Below are 23745 nucleotides of genomic sequence, written 5' to 3'. Positions count from 1 at the left end.
AAACAGCCACTCGCCTTTCTTTCTTTCCACCTCCGCCTTTACGATCTGGAGTAGATAGGCTTCTTGAGTTATGTTTATTTTTTTGGGGCGGACAGAAGAAAAATAAAAATGCTATAGAGTCATGTCAGATATGGCAAAGGGGGTTCTTTGCTCGCTTGTGTTTGTGCTTATGAAGGGGTCTGCAGGGATAAATTGTGAATTTAGGTGATTAATGGATGTGTGCTTTTGAAACAAGTCATTATGTCCAATTAGATAGGTGAATAAATTGAGTCAAAGCAACCTATGCTAATGGATCAAATATTAGAGCTTAAATCAATTCCATAGGCGTGTGACAAAAATGGAGTAACTGAAACTGCAGTAAAGTGGTCCTTTTGTGTTTGTTATATCAGACTGAAATCTGAAACGAGGATTCACCTTTTAACACAATACACAAGCTGTTCACCTTTTGAGGACCAAACTGGTGCTCTCTCAGGCATTTGATTTTCAGGGAAACATCACGCCATTTATCAAGAGCATAACGACTCTCGGCCTCATAGACTCAGTTTACATGTAGTTAATAACCCTTTTAAAACACGAATATTGGCGGTATTCTGCTTTCTGCAAAAACCTGAATATAACCTACTCTTATTCTGATTTTTAAAAATATGAATCACACCCTTAGGTTACCCCTTTTCTTACCCAAATATTGGATCACATGAACCATGATTTGGTTAGCTCCTCTAACGAGGTATTGGTTTGTGATCGGTCCATGCTTTTGCTTTATCTGCAAGGAATCTGGATACAGGAAGTACTTGTATGCGTGGTATCCTGGACGTATTGCACTCAACTTGAATACATTGATTTCTCCGTTATCACGTTATTTCCTGTCTCTACGGCAAAAATGACATAGTGTGACACAGATATGTGTGTATAAATCGAGAAATCTGGCGTGCAAGTCACCGCAAATACACAAGCAGAGGTAAACCATCATGGTGAAACTTTCAGAGACCTTCTACTTTATTTCTGATGTGAGTTACATGAATATCATATCTTTTATTGACAGTAGGTAACAAGTAAACAAGCAGAAACGACGTGCATTACAATGTATATGTGTAGACGTTTATTTTCATAATGTTTCATATATCAGTAATTTGACCTTAACCCGATTCTTGACTGCATGTAAAGGTAGCCATTAATAAAGGAGGCCTCGAATATTTGTTGGCTCCAGGGTGGGGCTCCACTCTTGAGTGTCAACATCCAACATGCCTCTCTGTTGCGTCAGGACAGGTAATAATGACAAAATGAGTTGAGTCAGCCAAGCCAAGCTGATGCGGGTTCGGGTGGGGTTAGTGGTGCGAGAGGTGCACTGAGGTGGGAAGTGGATGGTATGGGGAGTATGGGGCTTCGCAAAAGAGAGCTAAGGGAGGAGGGATTGATGATAGCAGCATTGGCCTTGCGTGTGGTGCAGTTACGCTCATCTATCCACACCAACAGACAGGAAGGACAGTGCATCAGTCACTAGACCTTCACGCCGTAGAACCAAGCCCCCAATTACAAACATTTACAAGCATATCCCTACTGTCTGACGACAACCATCTGTCACATTTGTTTTGACATATTGTAATACATGCTGTGTGTTTAGTCTAGACTTTACGTGCTGAGGGTTTTTGGGGTCGATCGCCAGGTTTAAATAAAAAAAAACAATAATCAATAACTGATTCTATAAGAAGATGGAGCAATATATCTATTTAAACAACTTACGTATATTTACTCTAGAGTTGACTCCTGGAAAAGGAAAAATGCATTAGAAAAATGTATATTTTTTAGCTAATTCTCCCCCCAAAAACACAGATAAACATTAAATATTGCATGTTTTCATGATTACAACATCTCTAAAAAAAAACAAAAAAAACATGAACATATCCAGTCATTCAAGTGGCCAGGGCTTTTGCTAAAACTGTTGCTGTCTTGGTTCAACAGCTAGAATCAAGTCCATACACTTACTCACCAGCTGCACGAAGTAGTGTACGCTTTCTCCTTTTTAGCTAATATTAGAAGCTGGCTATGTTGTACAAGTCCCGGTGACCACGGACCACAATAATTATTTTGTCTTTCAGTGCCACTTTTTACTAGGCTTATATGTGTCGTATATGTACATTAGTAAGCACGTGCCCGAAGCCGATGTACAGATTCAGCCATACCTACGCAAAGTGACTAGACTTTATATGTCAGGCGCGAGAATACCTTAACTCACATTGGGTATGACCGCACTGTATCTCCTATACTTGTTTAACAAATGCTTCTGCCGGCACCTTGCTATTTTCGTGTGATGAGAGCTACTTCAAGAGGTGTGAAAATTAAATAACATACATACTGTATCTTTTTTTTCCATGAATAAAACAGTTTTCAGACTTTTTACTCGTAATAAAACAAAATGGCAGCGGAACTTCTGCCTCCTCCTGCAAAGGCTTTAAGATCATATGACAATACTAAAAATAAAGATTAGCTTTTGGGCCCACATATACACTATGGCAGCACCAAACAATATCACAGTTAAAGGTCGTGTTTGTGCAAATTTTTTATTTGGGGAATCTGTTCAATGGATAACACAAATTATGTCATTACAGTCAATCAAGCGATTTTGCGCGAAATGCAAAATATTATCCAATTTCGGAACAGGTTGGAGTAAAGTTTAGTGTTTTAAATAGTTTCTGCAGGCAAAACATATTTGTGCGCTAATGACACTTATTAATGTCAAGGTTTCATCAAAAACCTTCATACAAATATTTTTATTAACAAAAATTCGTTAGCACATCCACCTCACAGTGCACAGGTGGTGGGTTCGATCCCGGCTCCGGCCTTCCTGTGTGGAGTTTGCATGTTCTCCCCGTGCCTATCTGGGTTTTATCCAGGTACTCCGGTTTCCTCCCACATTCCAAAAAAACATGCTTGGCAGGTTGATTGGACACACTATATTGAACCTATGTGTTTGTTTGTTCGCCTATGTGTGCCCTGCCTAATGGCGGAAAATAGCTGGGATGGGCTCCAGCACCCCACGCGAGTCTTGTGCGGAGAAGCGGTCCAGATAATGGATGGAAGTATGATAAAATAACAACCATACTTGTGGCCGGATCAATAGTGTCATGTTTTGGTTCTGTGATGTTTCCTTTTTCTGTTCTTTTTCAGTCGCCTTTGTGGTTAATGCTGTTTCACACCTGTGTCCTATTTGCATCAGGTTGCGATTTAAGATCAGCAATGGCAGAGACGAGTCGTCAGGTTATAGCATCGTTTCGCTTCTCGCTTTCTTCGACTGAGTTTGATCTTTCCTCCTGTACTGCTATTTAGTATTTCTTCCCGGTGTTGTGGACACCTCTACTGTGACTGGTTTTGTTCTCATTCAGGTGCCGTTTTGGCCTTGGTTATTTCATACTCTTACTCCTCTTTGTCTGATCCGCCCTTCAGCATGATTGAAGTGTTATTTGAACTCCCGTTGCACGTTTTTGTCCTTGTTATCTTTAGTTCACCTGTTTGTCATCCAAGTTGTTGTGCACCTTTTTTTATTAAATCAAGTGTCATTCTCTCAGCAAGACGTCTGCCTGTTTTGGGATCCAACAAACACTTTGCACGTTCATGTGACAAATTACATAGATTTGTGAAAAGATTCGCCTTTATCCATTTTGATTCCCTGTCACTTGCCGCTTTGTGAGCAGCTTTTGGAGCTGTAATAAAAAAGCTCTTATTCAGCTCCTGTTATTTGCAAATATGACGTTTACAGACGTCATGGCATAAGACGATGCCATTTTCACATAGCTTTGTTTTTTTTAGGTGTTAGTGGTGTTGTTATGAAATGTACTATACAAACATATCCTCATCAGTATTTAGCGACAGATGTTGACAGAACACAAAATGTAGTACATTTAAAAATTAAAGTTGTGGGTTATCATAGAACAATAACAATCTGCGCACACATAGAAATGCAACAAATGTATCCTCATACACGAATACACAACTAGGTAACAAAAATAGTTGTAACACTGAATATCCATGAGAGACTTTGCCCCATATGCGAGTTATGAAAACAACAGAGTGCAATAATGTGTAGGAGCAAAATAATAAACACCAAGTGCACATGTGGGTGCACTATTACTGACCCGAAACCTGAGTATGTGATAAGATGTAATGAATTTGTGATATAAAACACTGTGGTGACTCAATGTTTACCCTGCAATACAATTCCAGATACACAGAGGTGCCCCCCCCCTCACATTTGTGCTGCATGCCTATTATCGGACGGCCGTTATTTCAGAACGAGACATGCTCACTAAATATTCATCTCAGCAAATGTATACTGCATCTTCTCTCTCTCTCTCAAACACTCTCTCTCCCCCCCCCCCCTCTCTCTCTCTCTATATATATATATATATTAAATTCACATGTATGGATGAAGACTGTTGTCATTTATAGATGACTCACTTTACATAGTTAATGGCGCAAAGTACTTTCTCATTCAACTGCTATCCTTATTTGTCTTTTGGTTTGCTATTGTCTCTAAATCACTTCATTGGGTTAAGGTTAGAACAAATTGTATATAATTTTGCACAAGAGGCATGATTTATATGGGGATTATAGTCTCAATATGAAGTAGAGAAAGAGTTTCTTTGATCAAAGGATGACAGTCAGAAAGAGAGGCTGAGAGAGAAAAAATAGCCCTCATTCAAATGACTAATTAAATACAGGAGTTGTAAAACACAACCTTTGGCTCTTGCTGACAAACGCTTCTCCTCACAAACAGATTTAATGATTTCAATATTCCTTACCTCTGAAAAGCTTGTAGCAATAAAAGAAACATGGCTTTTGGCTGTCTGAGTTTCATACTCACTCCCATCTCCACCTTCCGTTACTTTCCCTTAACGTCCAACACTTTTTGACAACAAAATGTGCAGAATCAGCTCCTGTGTTGCTTTTAATTTATAGTGGAGCAGATGATCTTTATGATATTTATTTTTCTTTTCAGCTCATTGGAGAAGAATAAAATTCTTTCAGGGCTTCACAGTCTGGGGAATCTGACCTCTCTCCTTGGAACTGTTTTGAAAACATAACTTGAGTAGAAAGTTAAAATTAAATTAAGTATTCTTTTATTTTTTTGTCTCCAATGAGAATTTTCTTCCCTTTCTTTTAATAAGAAACAGGTCAGGGAAAATTAATCTACTTCATTTTTCAGTGAATTGAGTTTTATTTGTCTTATCCCTTAAATCACAGGTCCACTTTGGAGGCCATGCTGAGATCCTCGAAGAAAATGTTCAACTATTTACATGAACATCTAACTTTAATCAGAATAGAAAAACTAAAAAAATGTTGGATAATTTCACCTACCTGCTACTGCTTCAATAATATTCTTCCTGCAGAATTGTTTTTATCTCCAACAGGTTCAACAGAATAAAGTCAAGCAAGTCACTTCTAAAAATTCTATAAAAATTATATATATATATATATATATATACTGGTAACTCTTTGATTCAAACACGTTGGTGGTCTGTATGTAGAGAGAGAGATCATTTGCTGACAACTGCCTCTGCCTCTACCTCCTTCCTTCCTCCATCTCCCAATCCTCTAACATGTCTCATCTGCCCTCACCATGAACCTGTCATGAGGGGGAGGATTGACAACTGGGAGGAGAAGGAGGAAAAGAACCAGAACTCTGCATAGTCAGATGGTTTCTCCTGCATCTTCTTCTGGCTATTCACATGTCTATAATTATGTTTGTATAGATGTGTGGGTCCACTAAAGCCTGTTAATGAGGTGTTTCTGTATTTTTGAAAGAGGAGAAAGAGTCCAGCACACTTTCTTTAAAACATACACGTACAGTAATCTGAAAAGAAAATAATTAATGTAGAGTTTTCAAACCATCTGCTTCACTTCAACTGTGTATATATCGAGTATATATATATTTCTTTTTACTAAAGAAATAAATCCAAGCAAGAATTTCAGCAGCACTCATCTCCCTAAGGGTGTGCCTCAATCCCAGGCCAGCTTTCATGTTTGAGAGACTTTTACAAGCCATGTCCCTCATAGGATGACTTTTACAACTTTTGATCCTGATTGTCCCTGTGTGGCTAAGAGGCACAGGTGCAACACATTAACGTCCTAATAGAGCCAATGACAACCAGGTGTGTCGGCAGGCAAGGTGACTGAGTTATAAGGGAGAATGGAGACTTTTGAGGCTGGACACTTATATGTAATAATGCTGTGTTTCACACTGCTCACTGAAACGTTTTATGCTCATGTTGTGCTCTTTTCTGCTTTACAATGCAACCATGAATTGCTGCTAGTTTGTTTACAGTGTTGCCGCCTGGGCCTAATTGAAAAGACAAGGTGCAAATTTTCTCCCACCAATGTCCAGACAGTATTCTTTTTCCCTTAAGGACAGTGAAGCACCTTTCCTCGTTGCAATCACTCAACCACCTCATCCCTACCAACTTCACACAGGTCACACAACTGTTCCTTACATAGCACTGTACCTTGTCACGTTCTACTTCATTGTCAAATTTGTAGAAAAGGAATTTATATAGTGATGCCGTCTGCGGTCATCGCAGTGGAAATGCAAGTCTGCTCAATCTTTTCCATTTTAACAAAAATGATGGCTTAGAAGATGAGGTTGTTGTTTTTTGGGTGCACTACAGGGGGGGGTGGTATTTTTATTTTTATTTTTAATGTATTATAATTAAATTATTACAAATATATTACTTTGCCAAATATTCATGAATATAAGTGAAACAATTAATTGTATATATAATTTATTATATATTTACATTATTAAAAAATAGATAATAAATTAAAAAAAATATTTGACAACAAAAAAGAGGCTGAATTAATAAAAAAATATTACGTACTAGATGTATTATATAGGGCCATATTTTAACCTCAGCTGATTTAGACTGATTCCAGTCTGTGTGGTAGAATGTCTGTGAATGATTTCTGCATCAGTCATTGCCGTTCCAACAGGTTTGTGCCCACCAAAAACCACCATTACAGTTATCAGGCATTTAAGTGTGAGGGTGTTTTTTTCTAGTTGGCTGACATTCGGTTGCTTTTATACAATATGCTCTGTTGCTCAGAAAACTCCCATCCATAAAAAACTGTGTATGCAAATCTGTATTGATGTCAGGTCACATCTGGCGGAAGTGGGATTACAGATGTATGGTCAGAGACTGTTATTAAAATGCTGACATTTGGGGCCTGGTGAGAAAAACAAGTGCAGCAAGCCGAAGAACTGGAATAGTTAAAAATGACATTAATAGAGATGATCTCAACTGTGACAAGTCACGTAAATGCCACAATACAGAGCACTCAACTTCATAATCGAGAGGATAAGCCTTGGAAGTCAAGATTGCGAACTTGTCTTGTGCCAAAGTCATGTTCTCCATAATCCACAGATGGTTTGGAATGCTCACATTTAATGTTTTTAATACCTAAGGGAGGAGGACAGGGAATTCACGCTTGATTGTCTTCTGTAGCAGAAACTCCAACAGCCATGAGAACCAGGAACCAAACATGCTACGGCAGAACTTGAGGACGGGAGATTTAAAGACTTAAAGTTGAGTGATGTTTGAGGTATGAAAAGTCAGCACGGAAATGAGATGTGCTGAATTCGTCCGGCACAAATTTTTCAACCTTTTACACTCGTCAATATTATCCCAGACAATAGGAGGCAGTGAAGAATGTCTACGGGAGGGATGGGCATCTTCATCATATTAGGACTGTTATCAGGCTTCTGCAGAGCTTGATGATGAGCTGACCATTTGAATCAGTTGTGTTGGAGGATGGAAACATCTAAAACATGCAGGATAATGACCCTCAAGGACCAGACGTGCCCATTTGTGGACTGCGGCTCATGAAAAACACTTCACGACAATAGAAGTCGCAAACAATTTTATTTATTTATTTTTATTAATTCAATAATTTATGGACAACATGCGATTGTGGTGAACAAACTATTTAGATTTGCAAATAGGAGAAAATACTGTCTGCCATGATTTTCTATGTGGACAGTCCGCGTGTGTTACAAATTTTTGTAGCTACACTGCAGAAAATATGAGCAATGCCGAAGGCGCATGGATGGGCGTGGTAGCTGAAATTATGTAATTTTGCCACGTGCAGCCGTACAGACCTCGTGGACTCGTTAAGCATAGACCAAGCTTTGGAATAGACAAACTTCATATGGCAGAACTTCCGGTTGTGGGCGGAAAGCGGAGTGAAATCATGGTGTAATGTGTAGCGGCTTGCAATGAATCCCGATACATATTTAACACTCTGACCAAGATTGCATCATCAATAAAGTCTTATGTGGCGTGCTGACTGTGGCTGACAGACTGCGATTGGCTTGCCGTCAAGTCAGACTGTGATTGGCAGACCAACATTACTGATCGTTAGCAATGGATCACAAATTCATTTGGCAATGCCAGAGTTTTAAATTTAATTGTGCTTGAATACTGATGGGCAACAAATGAACAAGACATGTTTGCTTTAGGTGAAAGTTAGGATGGGTTCACTCGTGTGAGCAGGTTTGGTTTTGTTTACCATAATTAGGTCCCCATCGTTTTGCCATTCAATAACTCAGAGATTCAGGGTTTTCTTCAAGTATTCACATAACCTGCTTTCTGGAATACTCCGAGGTTTGAAGGGGCTTTAGGGGATAAAAAAAAAATAACCAAGACAAGTTACCCATACCCTTGGTGTTTTCAAGCAAAAAAAAAAAAAAAAAGGCTACCGCAGGATTATTTAGTTGAGTGTTCTGAGAAAGACCATTTGTTCACAAAATTTGTTTTCTAGCTGTTGGTATTAGATATTTCATTTAGTTTAATGCTTTTTTTCTCTCGTTATTTTAACCTTGTGTCTTGACTTGATCTGTGCAAACTTTCTTATGATTTACTGTTACGACTCAGAACTACATTACTGTGTTACACCATTGCGCTGCTAGAGCAATAAGGTAAAGAAACACTTTTAACCACTATCATGTAAAATGAGATTGGTTACTGGAGAGAGTCTAGTTTGCTTCCCATGCTCTGTTGGAGATTTTTGCATATATTGGTCAGAAAATGTGATCTAATCTTCTTCTAAGTCTCAACAAAGAGCACACGGAGTCTGCGTAAACTAATTCCACATGAGCATTTATGTGTCCATGTTTTTACAGGACATGCCATGTAAATATTCACAGTACAGGATTGAAAAGGAATGTGAACCGTTCCTAAAGTCCATTCAATGTGGTGAGGTTGATTCTCAAAAATCATTGCCAGATTCTTCATTGAGCCTTCCAAAGACATTTTGACCTGAACTGACAAGGATCACGTATAGGTATCTCGAAAAAACCTTGCTGTTCATCGCACTATGATAAAATACATCCCTATAGCATAAATCGAAAGGGCTTAGCACTGCCTTCCTGTAAAGACGTCATCAACACATTCTAAAATACAGACTGACCACCCGTCAATTTCATGCCATCCTTCATGAACCACAGAGAAGCATACTAACAGAACACATGGGCAATCTTTTTTTTCTTTTTCTTAATACAAAAGTCGGATGCTCTCACAATGGCTCATCGTGGCAGACGAGGTCCTTTTCTGAAAGCTATGCTGTGATCTCGTGCTGTTCCGGTTGCTGCTCCGTTTCATATGACATCCTAAAAGTATCACCATCAGCCCAACATGCACCTCTGAGTCTACTAGTCCCTTGATTCATTATTATTGCTCCCTGTTGTGCTGAGCTTGCTTGCTTCGCTATAAGAATGTACGCAAAGCAGAAATGCAGTCATTTGCATTCATAAAATCTATATTACGTGGTTTGGATAGTTGCACAAATACTGATGCGACAACATTTCGACTGAGCTCATTCTGGCAGCATTTCTAAATCATTTACCAAAGTATCGAGTGTTATTAAAATGCATGCATTTAAAACATGTATTTGTCGTATAATTAATGTCAACATTTTTGCCCACGGCGGCATGGTGGTTGACTGGTTAGCACGATGGCCTTACATTGTTGAGATTGTGGGATCGATTCGGGCTCCGGCCTCCCTGTGTGGAGTTTGCATGTTCTCCCCGTGCCCGCGTGGGATTCCTCCGGGTACTCCGTTTTCCTATCCCAGATTTAAAAAAAATGCATGGCAAGTTGATTGGACACTCTAAATTGCCCCTAGGTATGAGTCTGAGCGCGGGTGGGTGTTCATCTATATGTGCCCTGCGATTGGCTGGCAACCAGTTCAGGGTGTACCCCGCCTACTGCCCGAAAACAGCGACCCTTGTGAGGAGAAGCGGTTCAGATTCTTGCAGCTGATGACAACCGACTTTTTGGATATAGCGAGGGTGATCATATTTTGATTTGGGAAAAAAAGGACAGTTGGCCTTGAGTTACTGAAATGATACTCAAAGATGCCATACATTATAACAAATTAATTTATAGTTGGTTGCATGATATTGGAAAAACATGCAAAATGCGATATGGGGGTTGTATATTGCATTGTCAATATTATTGTGATATTTAATGTACCTAAAGAAATGACATCTAATGAAAAAAAAGACATTTAGACGAAGAAAGATCTAAATTTATTTGTATCTAATTACGTTATTTAGTGTTAGCAATGCCGCTTGCTACTGTTCTCTTAATGGATGACGATGTTAAGGTTGCTTCTGATTAACAATTAAGGAAGTTTGTCAACTTTGCACGTGAACGCTCTCCTCATACTGCTTTTGTGTTTTACTGTGTCCATATGAGATTTGAAATTGCCGGCCAGCTCCTTTATTAAAAATTAAAACATGCACACAAACCGTTTTCTATGACTTTCACACTTGTAACTGAAAGCATCTGCTCCACAGTCGGCGCACTTGTACTAACTGCTACTATTTGGCTTCTCTTCCGGGTCTCCCGTCGCCTCTCCATGACAGACGCTGGCAAGGGTACACTCTCATAAAGGAGGGAAAAAAAAAGCACTTCGCCCCACATGTGTCGCGCAAAACATTAGTCAAATTAAACACATGGTGACATAATAAACAATTAATAGCAAGACATTTTTATGAAAACCCAACCAGTTGCCCAAATAGGGTGTAAAAGAGTGGATGTGTCCGGACAAAAGAGGACGTTTGGTCACCTTAACTTAAGACTCTAACATCCCTCTTCTACTTGATGAGGGGTCTAGATCGCAGTTTTTGCTGCATGGATTCTGCACCGACCGACTGAGACAAGATCTCTTGTTATGGAGATTTCTCCATTACAGACTGGGTCAGGTCCGGAGGAAGAACGATTTCCCCAAAGGCATCTACCTGTGGTGCTTCAACAACTTCTCAATTTTAGCCTTGAATGTACCGGATTGGTTTCCAGGTGTTCACATGAACACACTCTGTTGTTGTATTTCTCTCTTGCAATTTATGATACACACCTGTCCCTTCGTGAGGCAATCTCAAGTAATCTCCTATCCCAGTGAGGGCTGAACATTGTCAACACTGTTGGCCAAGGTAGAAAAATGCACATTTCACGTCAGGGTTCATTCAAGGTCACCGTTCAAGATTCACGGTTGTCAGATGTTTGGCAGACATTCGCCTGTAACTTTTCGTGTTCAAAATTTCCTTGCGGCAATAATTTTTTTTTCTGGGGAAAGTTTGCAACATTGAACAAAGCTTGACATTTATGCAATATTCGCTGCCTTCAACAACAATCGCAATTGTTCGTCGCTCAGTGGGAGAAGGGCTTGAGTGATGCGTCAGTCGCAAACGAAACAGCTCTTTGGGCCGGCTCTTTGAAGTGAACGACGATTGTTGCTTCCTTATTAGGAGCCATCCTCCTCGTTCACTTCAAAGAGTCTGCACATGATTGTCAATTAGTTTCTGATTGCACGGAGCCAAAGTGGCAGCAGTTACAGAACTCAGAGGAGCGAGAGAGGACAGAGAAACAGAGTAAGGAGAGACGACACAAACGTATTCGTAAGGAATAGAATAAGAAAATAAGGGACAGCAGAAAAAGGAGGTATATTTGGAAAAATCGAATTATTATTGGCAATACAAAGGCAAAATGTTGAGTCTGCAAGGAAACAAATATTATATTAATATGTTATTAAATGAAGGTGCTATGTCTCTAATGCAACTGTTGCTGCCTTGTAGCAATGTCAGACCCTCCTGAGAGAATCTTCTACAAAACTGAAAATATTGTGACAAAAAAAACTCCCTAAAGCAGAGTCACTTAGAGTTTCACATTACCAATCTTAACGATACAAAAGTTATGTTGATGCTATTTTTTATTCTTTTGAAGCGGTGCAGATAATGGATGGATGATTTTAACTTATATCTTGTCTTTTAGTGTGGTTGTGTGTTGGTTCACTTTAAATGAGTTTATGGGAGGAAAAAAAGACAAAATCTTAAATTATTAAAGGTTCAATTGAAAGTAGCTGGTTTTAGATTCATCACTTTTTGTAGATCTACGCAAAGCAAATAAATAAAGTTCACTTGGTGCTCAAGGGCTATGTTGTATTTTTAAATGGACTTATTGTAGATGCGTTCAAAAGAAATAGTTCATGTGTAATTAATACTTAATTAATTAATTCCACCAGGCAAATTACACTGGAGACTCTGTGTGTCTTGTTTTCTTGGATTTAACTGCGGTGTTCTATATGGTACATCACAGTAGTCTTCTGGCTCGTTTACTACACAGGGTGGGCATTAGTGGGCGCGATCTAGAGTGGTTTGGATCCTATTCAGCTGGGAGGAATCAGAATTTGTGTTAGCCTAGGTTCGTCTGAGTCCCGCACTGTCCTTCTGTGTATGGTGTCCCACAGGGTTCTGCTTTGTGGCCCTTGCGGTTTTCATTTTATTGATTGTCCCAAGGTTCCATCCTACGCAGACAAGGTATTTCCTTCTACTGCTATATGGATGACAACGCAAACAACGCTAGCTATTCAGATATAGTGATACACGTTGGCTCCAATGACACTAGGATGAAGCAATCAGAGATCACAAAGAAAAACATAGCAAGGACTTGTGATCTCGCCAGAAAGATGAGTCGGCATCGAGTAATTGTCTCTGGCCCCTTGCCTGCGAGAGGCAATGATGAGAGGTTTAGTAGATTATTCTCGCTAAATAAGTGGCTGGCTAGTTTTTGTAGTGAGCAGGGACTGCAGTTTATAGATAACTGGCCTTCTTTCTGGGGCCGACCCGACCTGCTGAGGATGGACGGCCTTCACCCTAACTGGGAAGGTGCCATCACTCTTTCTAGAAACATAGATTATTGTTTGAGCCTTCCATGACTATTCATATTAGAGCAGGTCGGGCTGCAGGCGAATAGTGAGCCTGTAAGGAAGGGTATGGAGTCTGTAAGGCTAGAGCTAACTAGCGCTATGCTAGACTTAGACAACACACATAGCTTTTCTTCTAGATTTGAGCGCTACACACCATACGCTGGTAGATCTCATACTGATATAATTTCTACTGAGGTGGCAATACATGATGGGTTTAAGCATTCCTCCTCGGTCGGTTTTATTGACGACGAGCCGTTCTCTCAAAATAATAGCACTCGAAAGCTGGTAAATAACTATCGGATTCCGACCGTCAGAATTTCTCGCCGCGTTTATAGTCGCTCAAGGTACAATCCGGGACCTAGGCAAAGCAATCTCCTTAATATTATGACCAGGAGTCCTGTTGCGCGGAATAACTTAGATAGACCTATTTTACTGAAACTCGGTTTTTTAAATATTAGATCGCTTTCATCGAAAGCCTTGTTAGTTAATGACCTTATTAGAGACCATAATCTTAACATGATTGGTCTTTGCGAGACCTGGTTAAAACCAAATCAGTTTTTACCGCTAAATGAGGCTTCGCCTCCAAACTTCGTGAGCTCGCATGTTGCGCGCCCTCAAAAGAAAGGCGGGGGTGTAGCCCTCATTTCCGAATCTAACCTAAAACTTAGTCCTCGTTTTAGCAATTCCTTTAAAACATTTGAAGTTCTCATTATGCGATCCTCAGCCGAGCTGCCGTTTTATCTTGCCGTTCTTTATCGTCCACCTGGCTCTTACTCCGGCTTTTTAGATGAATTTTCTGAATTCGTAGCTGATTTAGTAACTCATGCGGATAATATACTTATCATGGGCGACTTCAACATTCATATGAATCTCCCGTCGGAACCACTTACGGTAGCGTTTCGGACAATCATTGATATGTTTGGTTTCACGCAAATAATAAATGAAGCAACGCATATAAATGGCAATACGCTAGATTTGGTATTAACCCGAGGCTTAGCATCTTCAAAAATAATTGTATTACCATATACCAGTGCTATATCTGACCATTACTTTATCAAATTTGAAGTCTTGGCTCACTGTCATCGTTCTGACCATAATCAAAATTATAGCAGCCGTAACATTAGCTCCTCAACCATCGTTGCGCTCTCTGAGCTACTCCCTTTAGCAACTGCTTCGTTTCCTAATTATATTGGTACGATTGATGATCTCACAAACAACTTTAATGTCGCTTTGTTAAATGCGCTTGACTCCGTCGCGCCTTTAAAAACTAAAACTCGTCCAAAGAGGCTTACTCCGTGGTTTACAGAGGAAACGCGCGTACTGAAACGATCTTGTAGGAAGCTTGAGCGCAAATGGCGTGCGACCAAACTTGAGGTCTTCCGTCAGGCATGGTGCGATAGTTTACTAATATACAAAGAAGCGCTTAATTTAGCCAAAACTAATTATTATTCTAAATTAATTGTCTTACATAAAAACAATCCTAAATATTTATTTGATACCGTAGCAATGCTAACGCAACAGCGACCAACCTCGGATAGCTCTTCCTATTCAGCTCACGATTTTATGCAATTTTTTACTCAGAAGATAGAATGTATTCGTGATGAGATTAAAGACACTGTTCTTAAAATTCCGTCGAATTCCGCGATAAATGGTGTTAATAGGGACATTAGGGCTGATAACTGTCCGATAACCTTATGTCAATTTAAAAAAATATCTCTTGAGAGCCTAACAAAATTGGTTAGTGCGGCAAAACCGACAACTTGTGTGCTCGATCCGCTTCCTGGCAAACTAATTAAAGAACTGTTTACGACCCTAGGACCGTCTGTTTTAAATATAATTAATCTATCACTTACCACGGGTGTAGTACCATCAGCTTTTAGGACCGCCGTTATCCGACCGTTACTTAAGCAACCAAACCTTGACCCAGAGAGTCTCATCAACTATAGGCCGGTTTCAAATCTTCCGTTTATTGCAAAAATTCTTGAAAAAGTCGTAGCGCAACAACTTAATGAATATATGACTGCTAATAATCAATTTGAACCTTTCCAATCGGGTTTTAGAGCCGACCACTCTACTGAGACGGCCCTTGCTAAAGTTACTAATGATCTTCTCATAGCTATGGACGCCGACACCTCATCAATATTACTCTTACTCGATCTTAGTGCCGCTTTTGATACCGTTGATCATAACATATTATTAAAACGCCTTGAAACGTGTGTTGGCATTTCAGGTTCAGCGCTTTCTTGGTTTAATTCGTATCTGTCGGAGAGGACGCACCGTGTAATTCATGGCAATACGACTTCGGATCTTTGTAAGATCATATGTGGAGTTCCGCAGGGATCGGTACTTGGACCTCTATTGTTTAGCATCTATATGCTACCGCTTGGTGATATTATACGGAAATATAACATTAGTTTTCACTGTTATGCTGATGATACGCAATTATACATGCCGTTGGGTATAACGAATCCCCGCGACTGCTATAAATTAGAGGCGTGCCTTGCCGAAATTAAACAATGGATGTCTTTCAATTTCTTGCGTCTTAACTCAGATAAAACCGAGATGCTCATCATTGGACCAGCGCGTCATCGGTACCTTTTCAAAGACACCACTCTGAATATCGATAAATGTAATATTATCCAAAAGGATTCAACAAAAAATCTCGGTGTTATATTTGACGCAACTATGTCTTTTCAAATGCACATTAAAAATATTACTCGAACTGTGTTTTTTCATCTGCGTAACATTGCTAAAATTCGCCCAATTCTATCAACGTGTGACGCGGAAATCTTAATCCATGCGTTTGTTACGTCTCGCCTCGACTATTGTAACGCTTTGCTCTCGGGTCTCCCCATGTCGAGTATTAAAAGTCTGCAGTTAGTTCAAAATGCAGCAGCTAGACTCTTAACTAAGACGAGAAAGTTTGATCATATTACCCCGATATTAGCCAATTTGCATTGGCTTCCGGTCCACTTGAGATGTGATTTTAAAGTTCTGCTACTTACTTTTAAAATATTGCATGGCTTAGCACCTTCTTATCTCGTTGACCTCGTGGTACCATATGTTCCGTCCCGAAACCTTCGCTCACAAAATGCTGGTCTTTTAGTGATCCCGCGAGCCAAAAAGAAGTCCGCAGGTTCTAGAGCGTTCTCTATTCGGGCACCAATGCTTTGGAATGCACTTCCCTCAGATATTAGAGGTGCCACCTCAGTAGAAATGTTCAAAACACTATTAAAGACGCATTTATACTCTTGTGCATTTAGCTGAAATATTTGTTGGCCTGTTTACTGCCGCTTTTTTTTTCTTTTGTTTTCTTTTCTGCCCCCTTTTCCCCCGGCTGGGGGATTAGGTGACGGTGACCCACTAGGAAGTTTAAGGCATTGACCAACTGGGCATGCACCTGTTCCAGTGATGTCGTCTTCCTGCAGCGCGACATTTGATCAATTTATTTATATACTTTAGCATCTAATTTAATTATTTGTTGGCCTGTTTACTGCCGCTTCTTCTCTTTTCTGCCCCCTCCTTCCCCTGCTTGGGAATTAGGTGATGGGGACATGCTTTGAAGATTACGGCACTGACGAACCGGGAAGGGACCTGCTCTGCCGAAGTCGTCTTCATGCAGCGCCTTTTCTGATTTCCTTATATTTCAGCACTTCATTGAACTACTTGTTGGCCTGTTTGCTATTTCTGTTCTTTCTTTTCTGTTCCCAATTCCCCGAATTAGGTGATGGCGATTCACTTGGAAGTGGCTGTACTGAATTTACACCAACTGACCGGTACAAGATCGAAGGCTCATCTTCGGATATGCTGCCATGGATATTACGGCCCTGGATGAGGACCCACTCCACTGAAGTCATCTTCCTGCAGCACTTCATTCAATTGACTCTTATATTATCTCATCTATTATTGCATAGCATCATTGTATGTGTCAAATGTTGCCCAGTTGGCATCCATTGCAGCCTGGTCATCCTGGAAGGGGGATTCCCCCATCTGTGGTCCCTTCTCAAGGTTTCTCACTTTTCCCCTAATGAGGTTTTGTGAGTTTTTCCTTGCCCTCCTGGGGGTTAAGATCGGGGATGTCGATTGTGGCTATGTAAAGCCCTTTGAGACTGTCTGTGATTAAGGGCTATACAAATAAAATTGACTTGACTTGACATGACAGTCAGATCTATGTCTTGCTGAGCAAAAAGGATGCTTTCACCTCTAGACCACTTTTGTCCTGTCTAAAGGAAGTCAAAACAGAATGTCTTGAAAGGTATGTCTCCCAGTGGCCATTCTACATCCCGCCATGTTGACCTTGCCCTCCTGACATATTATCTAATGCCAATTGTCTCAAAGTTGGGTTTTAAATTGTACAGCGATTTTAAATTGGACCGGCAAATCAGTACTGTTGTAAAGTTCTGATTTTTTTTTCAAGTAAAAAGCTGTGTAAGGTAAATCACTCTCAACATCACTTAACTATAGTAATTCATACCTTTGTTACATCAGCATTTATTTTGGAGTCAGCCAGTCCTGCCTCAAGTGTCTCGCCTCCAAATTGGAGCTCGTAAGAGGGAGCACATAACACCATTTCTGGCCTCCCTTCTCTAGCTCCCTGTACATTTCAAGATACTTCTATTCCTTTCAAATATTTGGATTGCCTCACTCCAGTGTACCTCCCTGAGTTCCTCCACCTCAGACCGGACACTCCTGGGGTGCCAAGGACTAAGCAGAGCCCAAGAGGGATCAAGCCCTTTCTCTCTGGAATGGCGTTCCATTAAATGTCAGGCCATTCCCCTCCATGTCCATTTTTAAAACTCAGTTGAAGACACATTTTTATTCTTATTCTTTCGAGCCAACCTGTTTTATTTTTGTGTCCTCTTTATCTGTGTTAGTATCATTAATTAGTTTTTCAATGTACTATTTTCTCTTTTTCTGACTCCACAATTAACAGACAGTTAACTCTTAATGTGAATGTTCTTACTGGCGGACAAACGCTTTTTACGCAATATAATGTATACAAATCCCCAATTCTGAAAAATCAACACGTTAAATAAATGAATCAATAAATAAACAAATAAAAGGAAAACAGTGACATCAATATGAATTAAAGCCACAGCGTGTGAGGCATATGGCCAGACAAAGTTGGAAAGGTAAATGACTGTCTTTAATGAAAATCAATACTGCTCCAACAGAAATTATTCTGCGAATGCCGAATAGGGTTTAGCATACAAATCCTGCTCGCAAAAAGGTTAGATTCACAGAGTCAATAACCTCAGATAACTTCTTCTGTCGCCATTCAATAACAAGTCGCATAGGCAAAAGACCACCATATTGCACACAGTCTTCACCGAACCGAACATACGTGTGGGTTGAAGCATGGCCCATCGGTGGAGAGACAATCGAGTAACATAACTATCTATAATCTATTTAACATTCAGTTATAGTCCAGAACCTTGCTGCTTTGAAGTGTCAGTACCGACTAACCACTGCATTACTGCAGCACTCTCTCACTTCAGCATTACTTATATTAATTGGACACCATACTGTTATGCAGAAGATGTCAAATTTTCTTCTCCATCCAATCATGAGTCAAACAATTAACGGAGTGAGTCGTCCACTGACATAGGCCTTTGAATGTGTTAATGTGAATCGTTCTACAATCTCACTCCTGCACTAACTGAACTATATTATTACATTATTATTATTATTATTATTTTTTTTATATAGAAAGACGTCAACTACAAAGGAGGCTTCTGGAGTAAAAGAGAAACTCATTGTAGGCTGGCCTCGATGCTGAAACCTATCCAACTGCATATTCGCTTGGGGATTTGAGTGCAAAGTGGAGCTGGAGGCCAAACGGTAGATTTTGAAGCATATCTATTGTCAGGTGTGGCCCGATGGGACTGACAGCTGACGGACTTTCAGGACGTGGAGATGAAATCATGCATTCACAGATAAGGACAGATACGGACGGGTATTTCATACACACACACGCGGGCACACGCATGCACACACACACAAATAAATATATATATATATATATATATAATTATATATATATATATAATTATACATATATAATTATATATGTATGTATGTATGTCATGTCATGTCATTATCCACCACACCACTTATCCTGTACAGGGTCGCGGGAGGGTGCTGGAGCCTATCCCAGCTGACTACGGGCAAAAGGCGCACTACACCCTGAACTGGTCGCCAGCCAGTCACAGGGTGGACATAGACACCGTCACTGAGTGGGAACTGAACCCACACTGCCCGCACACAACTCTGGCGAGTGTACCACTACACCATCAGTGACCTATATATATATATATATATATATATATATATATATATATATATATATATATATATATATATATATATATATATATATATATATATATATATATATATATATATATATATATATATATATATATATATACATCCATTATTGTGTGTCATGGAGGAAAATCATGGTTACATACATTTTATAGACGGGTTTAGTTGTCTCATTGTCTCATTTATTTCTTCACTCATGACTTTCGAGCTTTAAGAAGGCGTTTGTGAAGTTTTCAAAAGCTTTTTGCATGGTGGGAGTTTCATGTGATTGAGGACTTTGAAGTACTTGTCTGCCTTCGCGTTTGTACAATCTTAATCAATGTCAGCATTAAATTAGCGATTATCTCACAGTGCAGAGGTGGAGGTGCAGGGTTCGATTCTGGCCTTTCTTTGTGGAGTTTGCATGTTCTCCCTGTGCATGCGTGGGTTTTCTCCGGGTACTCCCGTTTCCTCACACATTCCAAAAACATGCATGGTAGGTTAATTGAACACTCTAAATCGTCCATAGGAGTGAGTGTAAGTTGTGGATGGTTGTTCATCTTTGTGTGCCATGCAATTGGCTGCCAACCAGTCCTGGGTGTGCCGCGCCTCCAAAATGACATTATAGCCAATTTCAGATTAATTACAACGTTACATTTTGCTACATTGTCATCAGTTACGAAACATGCGAAATATTTAGGATACTGATTATGTGAGTGATTAAACAATATTTTCGTTTTCATCGGCAATGTCGTACCTTTTTACACAGCTGTACATTGATCATCATCAGGTTTTAAAAATGTCACATAAACACCAGAAATTCTGGTTGTACCTTGTAACCTTGATGTGCTGTGATTCCGATGTCCGTTCCAAATAATAATGAGCACGTGGATCATTTTATTACCTTGCCATTAGATTTCCTTCTTTGTACCATATTCATCAATATCAACTAAATCATATCCTCACTTGTTTTCATTAACCCAAAAATGAAAACACAAACTCTTCTGACTTAACTCAGACAAGTCAGTCAGCCTTCGTCATTTAACATCAGTTTTGCTGATACATCGTCGCGTATGCAGCAATCTCACTTCATGTAATCTAAGAAAGGCATTATGATGAGCTCATACAACATGGACTGCATGAATGTATGTAGATTTATTCTAATTTGAAGGCAGGTTGCTTTTGTTATGGGCTCTGCGATGTGTCACACCGGTTGACAGTATCTGTTGCCGCAAATCCAGCAGAAAATGCCAAAGTGTTTCAAAGCGAAGTTGTGATCTGAACCAGCAGACTACAACAAGCAAATAGTCCAATGCTCTTTAATGTCTCAATGCTTTTCTCAAACCACGGCATGTGCAGTGCGATAGGCAGTCTAAATGATCCATATTAAAATTTAAAAACATGCCGGACTATTAATACAGGCCAAAGCAGCTGTAACCGCCAGTCGAGTGATCTATTAATACTGTCACAGGAACAGCAGTTTCCTTAGCCCATGGGAGTGCAGTAAATTCAGTATAACCGTATGAATGTCTGCATCAACACATTTACACTCACACACGCCCACTTTTTGTTCCATTGGAGAAACATTGTACAATTTCACCTGAAACTATCATTATTTACAGGCTGCACATTTCTTGCGGTGCAATAGAGCGCCTGCTGATTAATTTGTTCTTCCTGTCAGAGTGGAACATATAGATAAACACTAAAAAGCGAGGATGAGCGTGGTGGAGCTTGTAAAACAAGAGGAATCATCGTCAGTACTGAGTGCTTCCTCACGTTAATGGTTATCAGTGTCTACTGCAGGTTTTGCTTTACTGAGGGAATTACAAAGCAGGCAGACGGCAGTGATCTGTTCACATCGTAGTACACACACACACACACACACCCACGCATATACTCCATAACGTCTATAACTCAAAACACTCATTTTCAATCACCAAACCCTTTGAAATGAATGGAAATAATATTTATCTGTTCAAGTGCTGCAAAAAATACCAACAATCTTTTGGGTAATGTGCGTTCAGTAAGAAAAATAGCACTGAATTATATTGTCATTTATAAAATAGTAATAACGTACTTAAATTGAATGTAAAGAATTAAGCAGTTTGCAATTCTCATGGACACCGAGCTGCTCATATATATATAGTATTTATAATAAAACAGACCTACAGATGATGAAACTGAAGACAGTCACCAATTACAGTTATAAGGATAAAGAATATGTCTTTGTTTTATGTTTAGTTGTCTGGTAAATTTCAAATGCAGTAGAATTGTTCACTGTCAATTTGCTGCTTCGTTGCGAAGATTTATACCATGATAGGCAACGCTCGTAACTCTCGTTATTTATTTTTTTTCATCACAACTCAAGATGCCTGTGTGGAAATGAAGTTCCCAACGGATAAACCATGATTTGAATTTAAATGGAATGGGAAAAACAACTTGTCAATAGCTACTTATACTTTAAACTTTTGACTTCTTTCAGATGTGAAGCATCAATTAATTTTCCCGTCAGTCAAAACGACCCCTCGTGAGTTCTTTCTCTTCTCTTGTGAATTAAATGTTGTTCCTGTCCACCTCAAAGGCATGCGCAGAAAGTCTGTGCGGATGTTCAATCGATGTAGCGAATACAAAGTCTTTTGTATTTTATTACAATATTTAAACAAGTTAAAAATGGTTAGTAGTGGTCTTGCTTTGTGTGCATTTTCAAGTAGGATTGTGCTTCCTTGTTAAAATTATAATAAACTATAATGTCTCTTTTTCAAATAGGAATATGATTTGAATTCAATGGTCGGCAAATCTCCTCTTCTCCAGAAATGTTTTACCATCAACCGTCAGTAATCTCTTTAAAATATCTGGTCTGTCTTTGCAGTGCGACCAAGCGTGGGCAAACGTACCAAGATGAGGGGGAGTGAGGAAGAGCGTCACAGAGTGCCTGAAATGAATCTGGATTTCTGTTAGGGCTTGAAGGGAGGGGGTAGAGATTTACATTTAAATACAACTCACTTGGGATTTGGCAGCTGGTTCCCATGGCAACAATTGCCCATCTTCGGTGTGAATGCGTGTGTGTGCGTGTAGGTGTGCGTGTGTGTGTGATGTTTTCGTGTGTGTGCTCGTGTGTGTTTAAATTCTTAGCTTGACATGCTCAGCTGGAACCAACTTAGCCATTCATTCAGACATTTACCTCAACTGTGCTGCATAACGTTTTGTTAGTGCTATATTTAATGATACTGCTTACGATGCTTTGCACGGGTCCAAGGCCAGGTCCCACAATTGATCCCCATCTGGTTCCATGGCTTATCCCAAGGCTTGGCATCCTGGAATCTTGTCTTTGGTGTCGGTGTATATGTGTTTGGATCTCAAATTGTCGTACCTTTACGTGCGTTTATCGTGATTGGGCCCCAGTGACCCTTGTTGTGAAAGTCTTGTGTCCAATTTGTTGTCTTTGGCTGTACTGTGTATGTGACAGATGTGCTTTATTGGTTTTGTTGTTTGACAGAATATGAAATGTTGTCTGTTGTCACTTGTATAAGCAGACTGACTAAGTGTGTATGTCGTGCAAATCTGGAGTGCAGGTCATGAACAGTCAACAGAATTCATCATATTTCTACTAAGCAATAGATGAAAATAAGATGTGAGAATAATATAAAACCAATAAACACAATCACTTGTCATTACTGTGTACGGCATTTTAGGTTCATTTAATAAATGATTTTTTTTTTTAATAAATGCTTAACACCTGCAGCAAATATTAACCTGGTAATGTTCATGATGGACATTTTAAGATAACTTACGTAATACAATCCTTCAAAGTGAAAGACCATACATGATTAGAGCAAATGTTTGAAGTAATTAGTGTATCCCCATGAATTAGTCTCTTGTTGCTTTAATGTTATGCGTGGCAAAGCATTTGGATCAGAACACATTAAATACTAAAGAACCCTTTCATGGTCAAGGAGAAGGAATCTTGGGCTTTGTAGTACAGGAAGTACAGTTATGCATCCTCGCTGTGGTGAGCCAAGCTTGAATATGTTGATTTCACGTTATTTTCTATCTCTACAGCGAAAATGACCCTATGTATCGAGAGACACATTTTTGTTTGCATGAGGCTGTACGGCTGCATGAGAAATGGTTATTGAAAATTCTTGCTTATACGCGACATACTGCATCTAAAAAAGAAAAAAAAGG

This window comes from Idiotropiscis lumnitzeri, chromosome 7 (genome assembly GCF_059441095.1).
Source record: "Idiotropiscis lumnitzeri isolate Australia: NSW breed Sydney's pygmy pipehorse chromosome 7, RoL_Ilum_1.0, whole genome shotgun sequence".
NCBI classification, from domain to species: Eukaryota; Metazoa; Chordata; class Actinopteri; order Syngnathiformes; family Syngnathidae; genus Idiotropiscis; species Idiotropiscis lumnitzeri.
Note: the sequence above shows the minus strand (reverse complement) of the source record.